Consider the following 13540-nt stretch of genomic DNA (forward strand, 5'->3'; position numbering starts at 1 on the left):
ATCAGCTCTGGTGCTCCTGAGAGTCAGCAGCTGCCCCCCTGCCCCCCACCTCCCATCACATTCCAGTACTAACTAAGTGTCAGGTGGCATCAATCTAATGATAGCCATCAAGCGTACGTGCCTTTGTGTGTGTGTGTGAGTTAAGACTGAGCACGTATGTGGGAGGGGGCCATTCCTATGTGATTGTAGGGAGCTGCCGGTGTGCTGGTGCGTGCGTGCGTGCGTGCGTGCGTGCGTGCGTGCGTGCGTGCGTGCGTGCGTGCGTGCGTGCGTGCGTGCGTGCGTGCGTGCGTGCGTGCGTGCGTGCGTGTTCTATGACAACTGGTCTTTACAGGAGCATTCCTGTCCATCTCTGACGAGGCCGAGGTCTAATACTCAAATACTGTACAAAAGCAATCAAAAACAGCACCCGCTTCCTCGTTTAAACAAAGTAGAGGCAGAGTTTAGAATGTTATGTTTCCACGTAGCAGCCAAAAAATAACTTGAATCATTGTTACATCAGCTCTTGTGCAAATCGCACATCCATTGTGAAACCATTAAAACAATTTGCCGTTTTAGTTAAAACCCTACGACCGAGAAGAGAGGAGGAGTCAAGCTGTGGCCTCGCGCCGAAGTGGGCATCTTCAGCATCCATACCGCAAACGAAAGGGGCCCGCACCTGCCAATCAAGCTCCTGCAATCACATGACGTGACTGTCAGAGGGGAGTGTGATAGGTTTAGCAGAGCTGGACCGGGACCAGGTCAAATGCTTCAATACCACAGTTGGCGCCACGTGCAATGATTAGTGAGAACTCAATTTGCTTAATGGTGCACACGAAGAGTCTCCACAAAACAGAAATGAATCCGCACAGTTGAAGATGTCATCCCACAGCATGTCACTAACGGTGGTAAAAAGAAGCATCAGCATCAAGACAGCTGATAGAGATAGCATCAGTGCACCTATACTCGCAAGCCTGCACACATTAAGATCAAAAGTGTAGCACAACTATTGGATAGTTTTTCTCTCTTTTGCTCTCGACACCAGATCACATGGTCATAGCTGCACCACTGGAATGAGCACAGCCAAAATTCCAGCAAGAAGTTAATACCTCACCACATAATATACAGTTGATATATACATGATATATATTTACATGATATACAGTATATATGTGTATACATATATACTGTATATCATGTATATATATATATATATATATATATATATATATATATATATGATTTTAAATATTACATATACATTCCGAGATAGCCATTCTATACACTTACTTTAAAGAGCAAAGACATCTTAAATAATAATTTGGGTGTGATGTGTTTTTTACACTAAAAAATGAATGATATAATTTAAAATTCTTAAAATTGCATCTACTTTCTCTTGCTTATTAAAAATAAATCCACAAAATCAATAAATATGCAAATATGTTTTACTTGAAAAGTTTAACTGTTGGACTTTTACTTCACTGAAATGTCCAAGCTCAGTGAATGTGTGATGTATATTTTACATGGTTGTATATTGAACCATGACTGGCTTCCAATCTATATGACACACAATGCTGCTCCACGTGTTAAAGTCAGATTTAATATGAACACAGAGTAACTTTCTGTCTTCAGCAGATGAATGTGAAAACAGCTTGCCAGAGAAGTGTGCACATGCATCATTCTGCACAGTGAAGGTCAAACATCCCAGTGAGGTAACGGTAAACACATTTTTGAGTTGAGGAAAACTTTAAGAGCCCTGAAAATCTTGTTTCTACTCACCTAGTGGTTAAAATTACCCTCACCATCACTGGTTTTAAATGCCACAGAGCACACTTCTGACCATGCCCATCAGTGATTCTAGAGAGGTAACACAAGCTTTAAAGGGATAGAGAGACATTTTGAAGTGGGGTTGTAGGAGTTACTTCTTACCAATTGCATTACCTACAGCAGATGGAGGTTGGCACATTTTCAGTTTGGAGAAGCAGGCAGGTGGATCAGCACTGAAGCTAAGCACTCTGCTAGAGTTTGACTTTTGTGTTAGTTCGGATCTTAACCAAGATGTTAACACCACCGAAGTCAGACAATAACACAGACAAACTATCATGGATTGAAACAACAGTAGACCGGCAACTCCCGTATTCTGTGAGGTAAAATTACCCTTTTTGTCAAAGAAGTCTGGTGGCTTCGAAAACAGCAATATACCAGCTTCAGTCGGAAAGGGCTGTCTGATGACAAGGTAAAGCGGTCTAAAGTGGTCTAAATATAGCATAATATAAAATAATATTGATTCAAGTGGGCAGTTTTTTAGGTAACCTGGTCCCCAACTATTTGCGCACAGCTTCGGTCTTCGCTGTGAGTCGGGAAACCTTGTTCACATTAAAGTTTGCTCAGCCACTGTGAAGGTCGGCTCAATCAGCAACGAGTCACGGTGGCTAAGTGCGTTGATGATGAAGTCAAGGGTTTGTTTCGAAATGTAGTTCCAACAATGATGGCATTGGTAGAGTTTTGGCACACAACCTCTGCTATATGGTGGTCAATGCCAATTGGTTAAAGGCTGTTTACAATAGTTGTAAAAGTAATACTTTGGCTACACCCATTAGAGTACAACGGCTGTAAACAAACCACCAATGGAGCCTGGCCAGACCCATATCTTCATGCAGTGAATTTGGGTCTTGGAATATCAGGCAATCTTTTTAGGTGGCCAAAAGCTGTTTTGTTGCTGAACTTGTCCACAGCAGTATTTATTGTAGATATTTACGCCTGAACAGTTTTCCAAACTGGGGATCTGCCGACTCCAATTGACTGCAGGGCCAATAGTTATAGATTATTACCTCATACAATAACCCCACCTCAAGAAAAATAAAATAGCCCTTTATGTTTTCAGCTGAAGAGGGTAGTGAACTTATTTTATTTTATCCTGCCATTTTAAGCGGCAATGTAAAAAGGGACTAGGTGTAAAATCTGAAAGTTTCTGACAACAAAACTGTGTGGCAGACAGCAACGCTCCATTGATTCTATCCAGGGGCACTGAGATGATTAGCTGCGATGCAACAGACGGATCCCATCATCTCTGACAAATCTATGCCATAGGGATGAACCTAATGATTATTGTGATTATCTATTTCCCTACCCTTCTTGGTTAGCTGTGATCTGATCATATTATTTGAACTTGTGTGCAGTGGCATGATGTAAAATTCAAATTGTGCACTGACACACAATATTTTATGTCAGGGGTCAAGCAAATCTAAAGTGATTTTGTTGTTGACCATGTAAAGTGTAAATAAAAAACGTTTCTTAGAAGAAAAAAAACTACTGATGAAGGAATACTCAGCATATACCCTGCATTGAAAAGACTAAAATTAGAGATTCCCTCATTTACAATTACTAGGTGCACCTTGCCACGGAATCCATTGTACGAGCATAGGTCGCTGTTCTTGTTCTTCTTACGTTCGGTCACAATAGGCTGTGTCCTGTCCTCTATATGCTATGAGGGCAGCGTCCAAAAATAGCCCAGCAGCTAATGGTTATAGCTTGCTGTGTTGTACTGCTGTTTATCTGGCTCGCTCATCAGGCCACAGCCTCATTAGCAGTGACTCGGGGTTTCCTACCAGCACCACTTCTCCTCCGCTCCTCCAGTGGCTGCTCCCTGAATAAAGACAAGGGGTGAAACAAAACAAAAAACACGGGAAGGTGGCAAATGGGTAGGCATACAGGCAGGAAGTGGGTGTAATTTCCTGAGGAAACTATCAGAGCCATTTCCTGTGTGACCTATCAGATGAGAGGAGAGAGCGAAAGCGAGACAGAAAGAAAGAGACGAGAAAGAGTCAGAAAGTTGAAAAAACAGGAGGCCACAAGTGTTTCCGCAAGCGACATGGCAGACAAAACTGCATCAAATGAACCTCCTGAGCCACCTGTCTTGAAGTTCACATGGGAACCAGATAAGGAAGTCAACTCACAGCATGAACGAAACCCAGAGACGACCAAATGAGGAACAGAGGTCATAAGAAAAGACTCCGAACAGGAGAGGTCTAAAACTACAGGGGTTAGGTGCATGTTTTAGGTGCATCGTTTGACTGCGAAATAATTTGTCACAACAATAAATAAAAAAATAATAAATGAAATGCACTTAAGTATATGTTACATATTTATTTTTTTGCCTTGGAATCACAAGATTTACAGAAAGCCTTAACCAGTTTTTGCAGGCTTGCATTGCAATCATAAACCTGTAGACTTCCAATACTAGAAAAACTGACTGTAGTGTTACGCTTACCGATAATAACCCTGTAGATGAAACAAGGGGTTGGGTGAGGAGAGGTGAAGTAGAAGCAGTGGGAGGAGGAGAGGGAGTGCGGACAACAAATTAAACGAGGAGACACCCTGCAACAGGAAATGAATAACAACGCAGTAACAGTGAAAGGGCAGAAAAAACAGGCAATGGAAACATATATGTGAGACACTCTGGAAAGTCTAGCAAGTATCCAGAAACTGTGTTAGAGCACACACCTACACCTAAGAGCTCACAAACTAAACATCTGTTTCCAAAAAGCAGTGAGGCATAAACAACACACACACTTGAGTTCTTCTAACTCTTGACCAAATGCTTTTGGCCGCAGTTGGCAGGGTTGATAGTGAGCTAACACCTCGGTGTGAACACACCCAAAGGCATAGCTGACCATAGAGCGTGTGCGGTGCGTACATGTCTTTATATTTAACATGCAGCCTGCGGCCACAAATAAATGTTTGTGTAACTGTTAAGGCGTACATGTGTGGAAAGATGTGAGCATAGTCTAAATGTTCATGCACGGAATGAGTGTTTGTTAATTGGTTGAAGGGGGGGGCATCGGGGTTTGAGCAGGACAGGTGTCAGCTGCAAAATGTCTACTCAGTGTAAAACAGGATAAGTTGTGTGCTTCCACGCCACAAAAGATGACCAAAGATACAGATGAAAGGAATAAAAGGTTTAATTTGTGACATACAGTAACTAAATATCGTAAAATACGGTGTGACATACTATTACAGGTGTACGAAAAGAGAAGTGAACAATTAATGATAATTAGAATAAGAGTAGAAATAAAAAAAAATCTGAAAAAATAAATATAAAAGGTTACTAATTTGAACATAAAACTAATAAATATAATGCATGTAGTTTACGAATTAAAATGCGTGTACTGTGGAACAATAAGGTAAGGCTGTTGCTACGACTGTGTAACGACTGTTTCTGCAGTGGGAAGTTCACATACAGTCGTCAATAATGTCTATTTACATTGCGTTAATTTATAATCCTGCTGGTTTTGATGGTTGTTCTGGATTGCTCATCTAAATTGTTAATGTCTGATTTCTGTCACCTGCAAATGTTTGACAAAAAGCCTTTTTAAGAAATGAAGTGTTTCCATCTGCTGAAACTCAAGAGGTATCTTATTCTAATTTGAAAAGATTACAGGAAGTGTTGAGATGTACTAACGCATAATGCAGTAACTTTAACTGGGAAAGCAGCAGTGATCAAAGACGAGGCTTCATATCGACACTGCGAATTGATCAATATGTTTTTATTGGCTCTTTTGCATAACATATGCTTTAGAGGTGATGTGCTGTACAAGCACTTAAAAAAATGTAAAAGAATTTCCACCGGACTGAACTGAACCGAACTGTTGTCATATTATTACTTGAATTGGAGACACAAAGTGACGGGGCATCGTTCCAGTGCGTTGCAGCAACACTACACCTGTAGACCTACATAATGAAATCACAGGTAAACAAACACTGTCTGAACAACTTCGCACCAAACTCCTTCAAAGGTCTGAGAAAACAACCCTTCTGATGTCATTGGTCGTATCTTGGATTGAGCTCAAGATGTGGGAATTTACCAGACAAAGAGTGTCTAAGACAAAAAAAAAACACTATGGTGGTGCATTATGGGAAGTGGACTGTATGATCCAGTGTTTGGAACTTGACTAATATTAGTGACATAAAGCCACTACCTCAACCTCTACCGCTTCAATACTGACATTTTTCTTAAAGTATTTCCCTCAGAAATCTTTCAACTCCATGAAAGCATAACACTGGTGCTGGATTGCCATTTTAAAGGGCATTTCTCCTGACTAGATTAGGCTACTAGACAACACAAGCATCTTAAATCATTCCATAAACAGAGTTGATTAAAGATTAAACTCTTATCAAATCACAGCGATAAGACTTTTCAAGATAACAAGGCCTAATGTGAGTTCAGTGTGATAAAAGGGCAACAGAACAGCGGTCACAACATTACGGGGGGGGGGGCAAAGTTATCCCAGATCTCTTGTCACTGCACTGACGGTAAGCAAACAACACAGGAGAGGGAGCATTGTGAGATACTGAAGATAAGCGTTGTAAAGCAGACTGCATGTACAAAGGGAAATCACATCACAGTGTACATGGACGAGGGAGTGGCTCATTTGTGCAGAAGGTGTAAGAACATGCCCTTACAGACATAACTCCCCTCCTCTTTTTCCCCACCACATCCTTTCCCTTAAGTTTCAGTTCTCTAAAAACGTCTCCCTTTCTTCTTTCCCAACCTCCCTCCTTCACCGTGTAATAAAGCAGCCCCTTGCACGATCAGCCTAAGAGAGCCAGTGCATTCATGGCCAGCAGAGAAGGGCCAATTATGTAATTTAACAACGATTACGTAGTGGCTAAAATAAGATTATTGCCAACAGTACCACCAAAACACATGCAGGTCTTCTCAATGCTTCACAAGGTCCTACCGTACAATTGAAAAAGATTTGCTGCGACATTGTTGTTTCACTACAATGAACTTTTCTTGATTTTAGTTGGATACAACCGTAGCAGTGGAAACAATGACCTTCTCTTCATATGATTTCAGTCGAGTACACTCTCGTAGGTTTTTAACAATACTGCACAGCCCCATCCCCCCCACACCTCAGCACAAGACTCTCCAGCGTCTGTTGACATTTTAAAGACAACAAGGCATCCTTTATAACAAGCTACAACCTCCTACCCTACCTACCTTTATGCACACAGTCATGTATATATTTACAAAGTCTTAAAGGTCCCATATTGTCTAGGTGCAATGTAAATATTGTAAAAATGTCAAAACACTCAGTCCACGGAGAAGTGCGTATTGAGCACTAGCGCTGTTTGGATGAGCTGTTTGGACTTCCTTAAGTTTGTGATGTCACAAACTCGTGCTCAGGTCTTATGTACACTCTCAGCAAGGCCCGCTGCCCAACTTTTTCTGTGGAAGACACAGAACAGTCATCCATCGCGATGCTCGCAACCTACAACACTGGAGAAAACCTGTGGTTCGCCTGGGCGTGTGTGACTCAAAAAGAGTCAGCCCATCAGAAGAGAGGATGATTAATATCAATGCGCCTCTCTTAGTAGAGCTCTAAAGAGAAGCTTTAACGAGTAGATGCAACTCTACATGCAGAAGATTTTTGGTACTTAAAACCAAAGAAAATATCTTCTTATCAAGAATGCACAGGAGATGTTTAAAATATTGGACTTTTAACACACCTTTGCTTCTTTTTCTCATTTCTCCTTAGAGCTAAAGAACACTTCACCAACCAAACCCACCCCTTGTCATCTCTCTCTCTCTCTCTCTCTCTCTCTCTCTCTCTGTCTCCTTATCCCCATATAGAGGTCACTGGCTTCATGGAAACAGCTGATAGGCCAGGGCAAATCGAATGACATGGATTGGCAGGTCACTGTGAACCTCCAGCTTGGCCTAACTGCTTTCCGTGTGTGTGTGTGTGTGTGTGTGTGTGTGTGTGTGTGTGTGTGTGTGTGTGTGTGTGTGTGTGTGTGTGCGTGTGCGTGTGTGTGTGTGTGTGCGTGTGCGTGCGCGTGTTTGTGTTTGTGTGTAAGACCAAACACAGAAATCTCTGATTAACATTTTCGGGCAAAAACTGCTCCTGACTCAACACAATACCAAACAAAGCTTAAATATTAACGCTCAAGCTGAATATTTCCGCAGAGAATTTAGCCAGTGCACAATCAGAACTTCTCAGGCTAATATTGCAAAAAAAAAAAAGCATTCAAGTTAAAGAGAACTTGAGCAACATACTTTACATCTACATTTGCCAAAATGCAACTTGATAGCTCAGTTACAGAGTCGTGTTTTTAGGCAAACATGACAAAAATTCACTGCGTCAAGCTTCGTACTGGTGAATATTTTGAAGTTTGAAGTTTGGTTGAACAAAATTAGGCTACGAAAATATCTTTATTTTAGCTTGGTGATCGACATTTTTGATTACTTTCGAAAATTGGATAGACCAAACAGTGAATCGAATTAATCATGGATGAAAATAATAGTTACAAGCACTGCCACTACAAGGCTTTTTCTCCTGATAGATAAAGCTTTAAAAAGAGGCTCCATCTATCAGGAGAGGTATCTTACTTATTTTCGGTATGTCACATTAAAGATCCGTCAGCACATTTCACAGGGAAGGTATCAATCACATCTACCCCCCTCCCACACACACACACACACACACACACACACACACACACACACACACACACTTTTTTTTTTTTTTTCACTGCTCAAGAGTAAACATTGTCTGTGGAGTCTGGTCTCGTTTTTTCCACCCTGACCCTCAAATGAAAGAGCTCATTCTCCGTTTCCTCGCTCTCTCACTCGCACACTCTCCGTCACATCAGCTTTCCAGCCGTCCCTCTGACTCACACTTGGACCGATGGATGCAACTCTTTCCATTTTTTTTACCTTTTCTTTCCAGAGTCTGAGAAACAAGCTGCTGCGGCAGCTCGGGTTAAACTCGCACAAAATCCTCTTACCATTTAGCGTGAGAGGACTGAAAAACCTGCACAAAGATTGGCTGCATTCATTTTGGACCCTGAAGGGGTCATTCATTGAGGAGGGGGATGTCACTGCTGCACACATTATGTCTCATGTGTCAGCAGAGAGATGACAGAGATAGGCAGGTGAATACATTGAGCTGCTTGTGCGAGTTACTCAAGCTTGAAAAGCATTGCCCCGCGAATGAGCTGACACCATATGACTACTGAGAGGAGCTGTTGTGGTTTAGCTTTGCAATAAATTGTCTGATATTAACTCATGAAAACAATGATTATTGTTTTGTCTAAGTTAAATCTCTGCCAGCTCAGAGATACAGAACAAGTCAGTGCAGATGAGTGTCGGGATTCTGTTGGGCAATGGGAGCTACAATAATAATACAAAAGTCTTAAAAGGGTATTGCATTAGTTTTACACATGTATGCCAGTTCGTCTTTTTGGTGAAGAACTATTCAATCTTTAACGGTTATAGAATGTTTTCTGTGGCCCTGCAGGGAACATTTGAAAGTCTAAAGAAAATAGTCCCACAAAAGATTGGGCTTCAGGATGACAAAATTAAAACAGAAAATTGGAGTTTCAAAGACGTGGGTATTGACCCAGGAGGGTCTGACAAAAGAAACCTTTGAGTTGCATTATGGGAACTGTAACACCAAACGTTTTTAACCAGTTTAAAGACTGAAAGCTGGGACGTCTTCATTCGACTGCTTCGATTTAGACCATTCAGAATAAAATCTGAACGGACACTCTTGAGTCCACCAACTTTGTTAAGGTGCAATTCCACAACACTGGAATTATTCTTTTAAAGTATTTATAAAATGTCATATTATTACACCACCCAACAATATACAATATGGATAAAATCCAAGAAACTGAAGCAACAAAGAGGATATTGTTGATCTTATCAGATACATCTTTCAATATGTCTGTTTATGTTGCTGTTTCACATAGAAAAGAGACATCCAAACTCGATGTGACTTCCTCAAACAAAAACAAAATGAACTGACGCATCATTTACTGATAAATAACCAGAGGAGGATGTCTGTTTGAAGCTAACCCAGTGAACAATCAAATACGTACAACAAACCAAGGTACATTTTTACACTGATGCGAATCAAAATGGCCAACGGCAACCAGATTTCTACATCTGTATCCATGAGTGGCCGATGAAAACAATTGCAGAAACATCAAGTGACACATTGCGGCGTGCTGCCTTGCTCATTGCTGACATTAGCTGTGGTTTCAGGTACACTTGTGTCACAGGTGAGGTACAACATAACTACCTTCCTATGCACCCCTACCCCACCTGTCCTCACCCACTGAGCTCATTCAAGGTGGAATCAGTAGATTTCACTGCTGACCCGCAGAGAGAAGAGCAGCCCAGTCCACTCTGTCTCTCATTATCTGCTGCCTGTTGTCAAACTAACTGCAGCCAGAGAAGAATACCTGCGAGCCCTTTGAAGTCCGAGCCTGACTACAGTAAATTATTAGCTTGCCAGCAACACAGCTCCAGGCCCTTAGGACACCCCCTGGCTGTTCCACTGTGGGTACCATTACCTGTCATTGCAGCTGTTGGGCACCTCTCAGAGAGGCTAACAACAACTGTATCCGAGTTTATCTCCCTACCCTGTAGGTAGATTTGGGCGAGTTTATGTAGGGCTATGACAATAGAGAGATTGAGAGTCAGGGAGGGGGGGAGAGAGAGAGAGCAGCTTCAGATTAAATAGCCAACATTCCTTTAAAAGGAAGAGAAGGTAGCCTTTGGGCCACAGACAAGCCTGCACTTGTAAAACGTGGAGAGAGAAAGACTGCGAGAGAGCGAGAGAGAGAGACAGAGAGAGAGATGACAAGTGCAGTGCTACTCTAGTCTAACGTAACAGGAAGTGGCAGGGCCTGCTTCACATGGGGCTTCTGGGGTGCAGCAGCTGGCTGGGAACACATCACAGTCTCCAAAACCTCCAGCTACAACCTCCTTAACACACACTCTCACCGTCTAATAATAATCAGCAAACCTAATCGTTATTAAAATTCACTGGCGTTATAGGTGTGCTTTGACATACTCATGCTCATGTTTTTAGACAAAAAAACAACAACCCTGGAGCAGTGAAAGTGACGGATGAGCACAAATAAGACAAACTGGCCTGACAACCTGGCATAATACAAAAAACGATGGTTCTTTGAGGAGTCATTAATACAAATATGACAACTTTCTGGAGAGCACAACCCACAATGTTCCAGCATCTTTTCTTCTATGTAATGTGCAATAATGAAGTTGCATAAGATATGCAGTAATTGTGGTTTCCTGTGAGCACAGGAAACACTTGCCTTGACCGGCGATGTCCTCTGTTTCACATGGCAAAACTCCTCGTGGGTCATCAATTATATGCAGACACGAATTATTGAACACTGTCTGCACTTAGCCCCCCCCCACTCTAAATAGATCTGGTATGATGAGTGGGGTTATACATAGGGTATAAAGGGAGGCCTAATTTTATGTTGTGCAAAAAAAAAATAAAAAAAATAAACAGTGTTGAAAAATAAATAAGTGGAAAACAAAGGGGCTTGATCCAGCAATGGTTAAGTCTTTGTAATCACAGCGCTGAGAGCCCTTGTGGTTGTGCGCATCACATAAAGATGGCTGAAAAATAATGAGTTAGATCATTTATGAGGCAAAATACAAATAGGGGTATATTGTATTGCTGTATTTTCTAATGAGAAACAGAATTGCTCTCATACGACACATTTTAGAGGGATACTCTTTCAAAGGACATAATACAAAAATGTCCCAAGGTCATCAGCTATAAACATGACAAAACATAACTCCCTTTGTGCATGTTAAAGTGATTTGTAGTTTGTAGTCGTAAAAAAAAAAAAAAGTCCCAACACACGGTGCAACTCTGCTACCTGAAGCTGTTCTACCCAACTGTCTGCTACGTCCACGCCTCTGACACATATTACATGTTTGTAGGTCGGGTTAGGTTAGGGTTAGGTTAGGTAAAGGAGAAACCGACTTTTTTTCAATGCTGCAGGAATTGACCAAAAAAAAATCGCACACACACACACACATACACACACACACACACACACACACACACACACATACACACACACGAGATGCCGAGCCGAGTACAGCATTCCTGTATGTGGAGTCTGCTGCTCGGGCTGTAGTGGTGGCGGTGAGGGAGGGGGGACAAACCATGACTCTCGGTAAAACAAATAATCCAAGTCGATTTGTAAATATACCAGAATAAGTCATTAAAAGTACCAAGCGCTTTCTAATGTTCGTCGGCATGTTTAAATGATGTACTCACCCGCAGATAACAGAGAGAACTGAAAGGCGAAGCGTCTAGTAGATTTCCTGTTCAAAAGTTGCCGTGTGTCAGTGCCGGGGAAAAAAAAAAAAAAAAAAACATTGTACGCGGAAGTAGACATCCAGCAAAAAAAAAAAAAAAAAAAAAAAGCACAAGGGGAACAGGGGCAAGTAAAAGTGTAGCAATTTATCGTTTGAAAATTACCGAGCATCCTAATTTATACATAAAAAGTTTTACGGTTTGACTGTCAAATAATAATAATAAAAAAAACAATAATCCATCAGAGGCTCGTTTCCGCACTGTGTTACACGGTAACCTGTCCCCACCGAGCCCCTCTGTGCCAGAGAATAATAGCACAATATTTACATGTATAGATGTTTTATATTTTGTAAAAGTGACATATTTGCATTCAGGAATATCTGGATGAGCTATATCAAAGTGCTGTGCATGTTATTTGCACTTTACAGAACACTACTGCCCTTAGTGTTCAGTATTTGACTGTTTCTCTGAGAATAATAAGTCAGTCCGGAGCTTACAGGAAAGCCTGTTTATTTATCTCTTGTCATCACTTGCGGAAAAGAGAAAATTAATTTGTATTCCTAAACGAGTATCTTATTTGCTCCTAAACAATCTAGATTTCAAGTGCATCAAAGTATCAGTGATTGATGTGTGACATCTTATCTCATATTACTATCTGCCCATAAATATATTATACTCACTCACTCTGAGATCACAGCTGTTTAAAGAACATCTGTCTGTGTGACATCAAGGCAAATGTTTACAGAGTTCACTCCCTGCTTGGTCACTGACTGCTTCACTTCTATTATAGCCTCCTGGCGCCACATTGTGGACAAACATGGTCACGACCTGGTCCCAGAAAATGTGTATTTTAATAAACCGCACTGGGGTACAAATTGCCCCTTGCTCTCATATGATGAGTACTTGTTCCATATAACGTCATATATTGTCTAGTTAGGAAAAATTTAACTCATTATAATCACTTCCCATGAAATTGTAGATGTTAAAAATTATATTTTTCTGTGTATTCTAAGGACTTGTTGAATGAAGTCCTCTTGGCCCTTACATTTTTTTTATATGTTGAAATAGGACATGGAAAATGGATTATACTTTAGTTCACAGATCAAAGAGCTCAGTCAAATTTGGTCTGTTAAATACAGAAAAGTATCAAGGACTTAAACCTTAGAAAATATGTTGGCAAATTGTTAACAAATGACAGAGATGGCAAAGAAAATGATTCTGTTCTGTATCTGAAGTTTTGAACCAATATTTAAGAATACCCTTTATGGGAACAATGGAAAATCTGTAACACACATGAAAGTACAGCAAAAGTCCCATCAGTGAGTTGATATTAGAATACATGTGCGAATGAAGGGGCATGCATTTGACAAAAGTCATAACCTGTGATTTAATGAAGGCCTCCT

At 41.0% G+C, this 13540-nt stretch overlaps 1 protein-coding gene across 4 annotated transcripts in view; it reads right to left on the reverse strand.

The window, feature by feature from the left end:
- The window catches only part of arhgef1 (Rho guanine nucleotide exchange factor (GEF) 1), a 42780-nt gene extending 30596 nt beyond the window's left edge, over window positions 1-12184 (reverse strand). For all 4 annotated transcript variants that reach the window (XM_069142364.1, XM_069142362.1, XM_069142363.1 and 1 more), the window contains exon 1: window positions 12099-12184. The gene's annotated coding sequence lies outside the window, so the exon portion shown is untranslated. The remainder of the gene's footprint in view (window positions 1-12098) is intronic.
- Between the last annotated feature and the right edge of the window lie 1356 nt (window positions 12185-13540).

The sequence above is a fragment of the Embiotoca jacksoni genome, unplaced genomic scaffold, assembly GCF_022577435.1.
Source record: "Embiotoca jacksoni isolate LCO1_2020_lvr unplaced genomic scaffold, fEmbJac1.0.p SCAF_11, whole genome shotgun sequence".
NCBI lineage: Eukaryota > Metazoa > Chordata > Actinopteri > Embiotocidae > Embiotoca > Embiotoca jacksoni.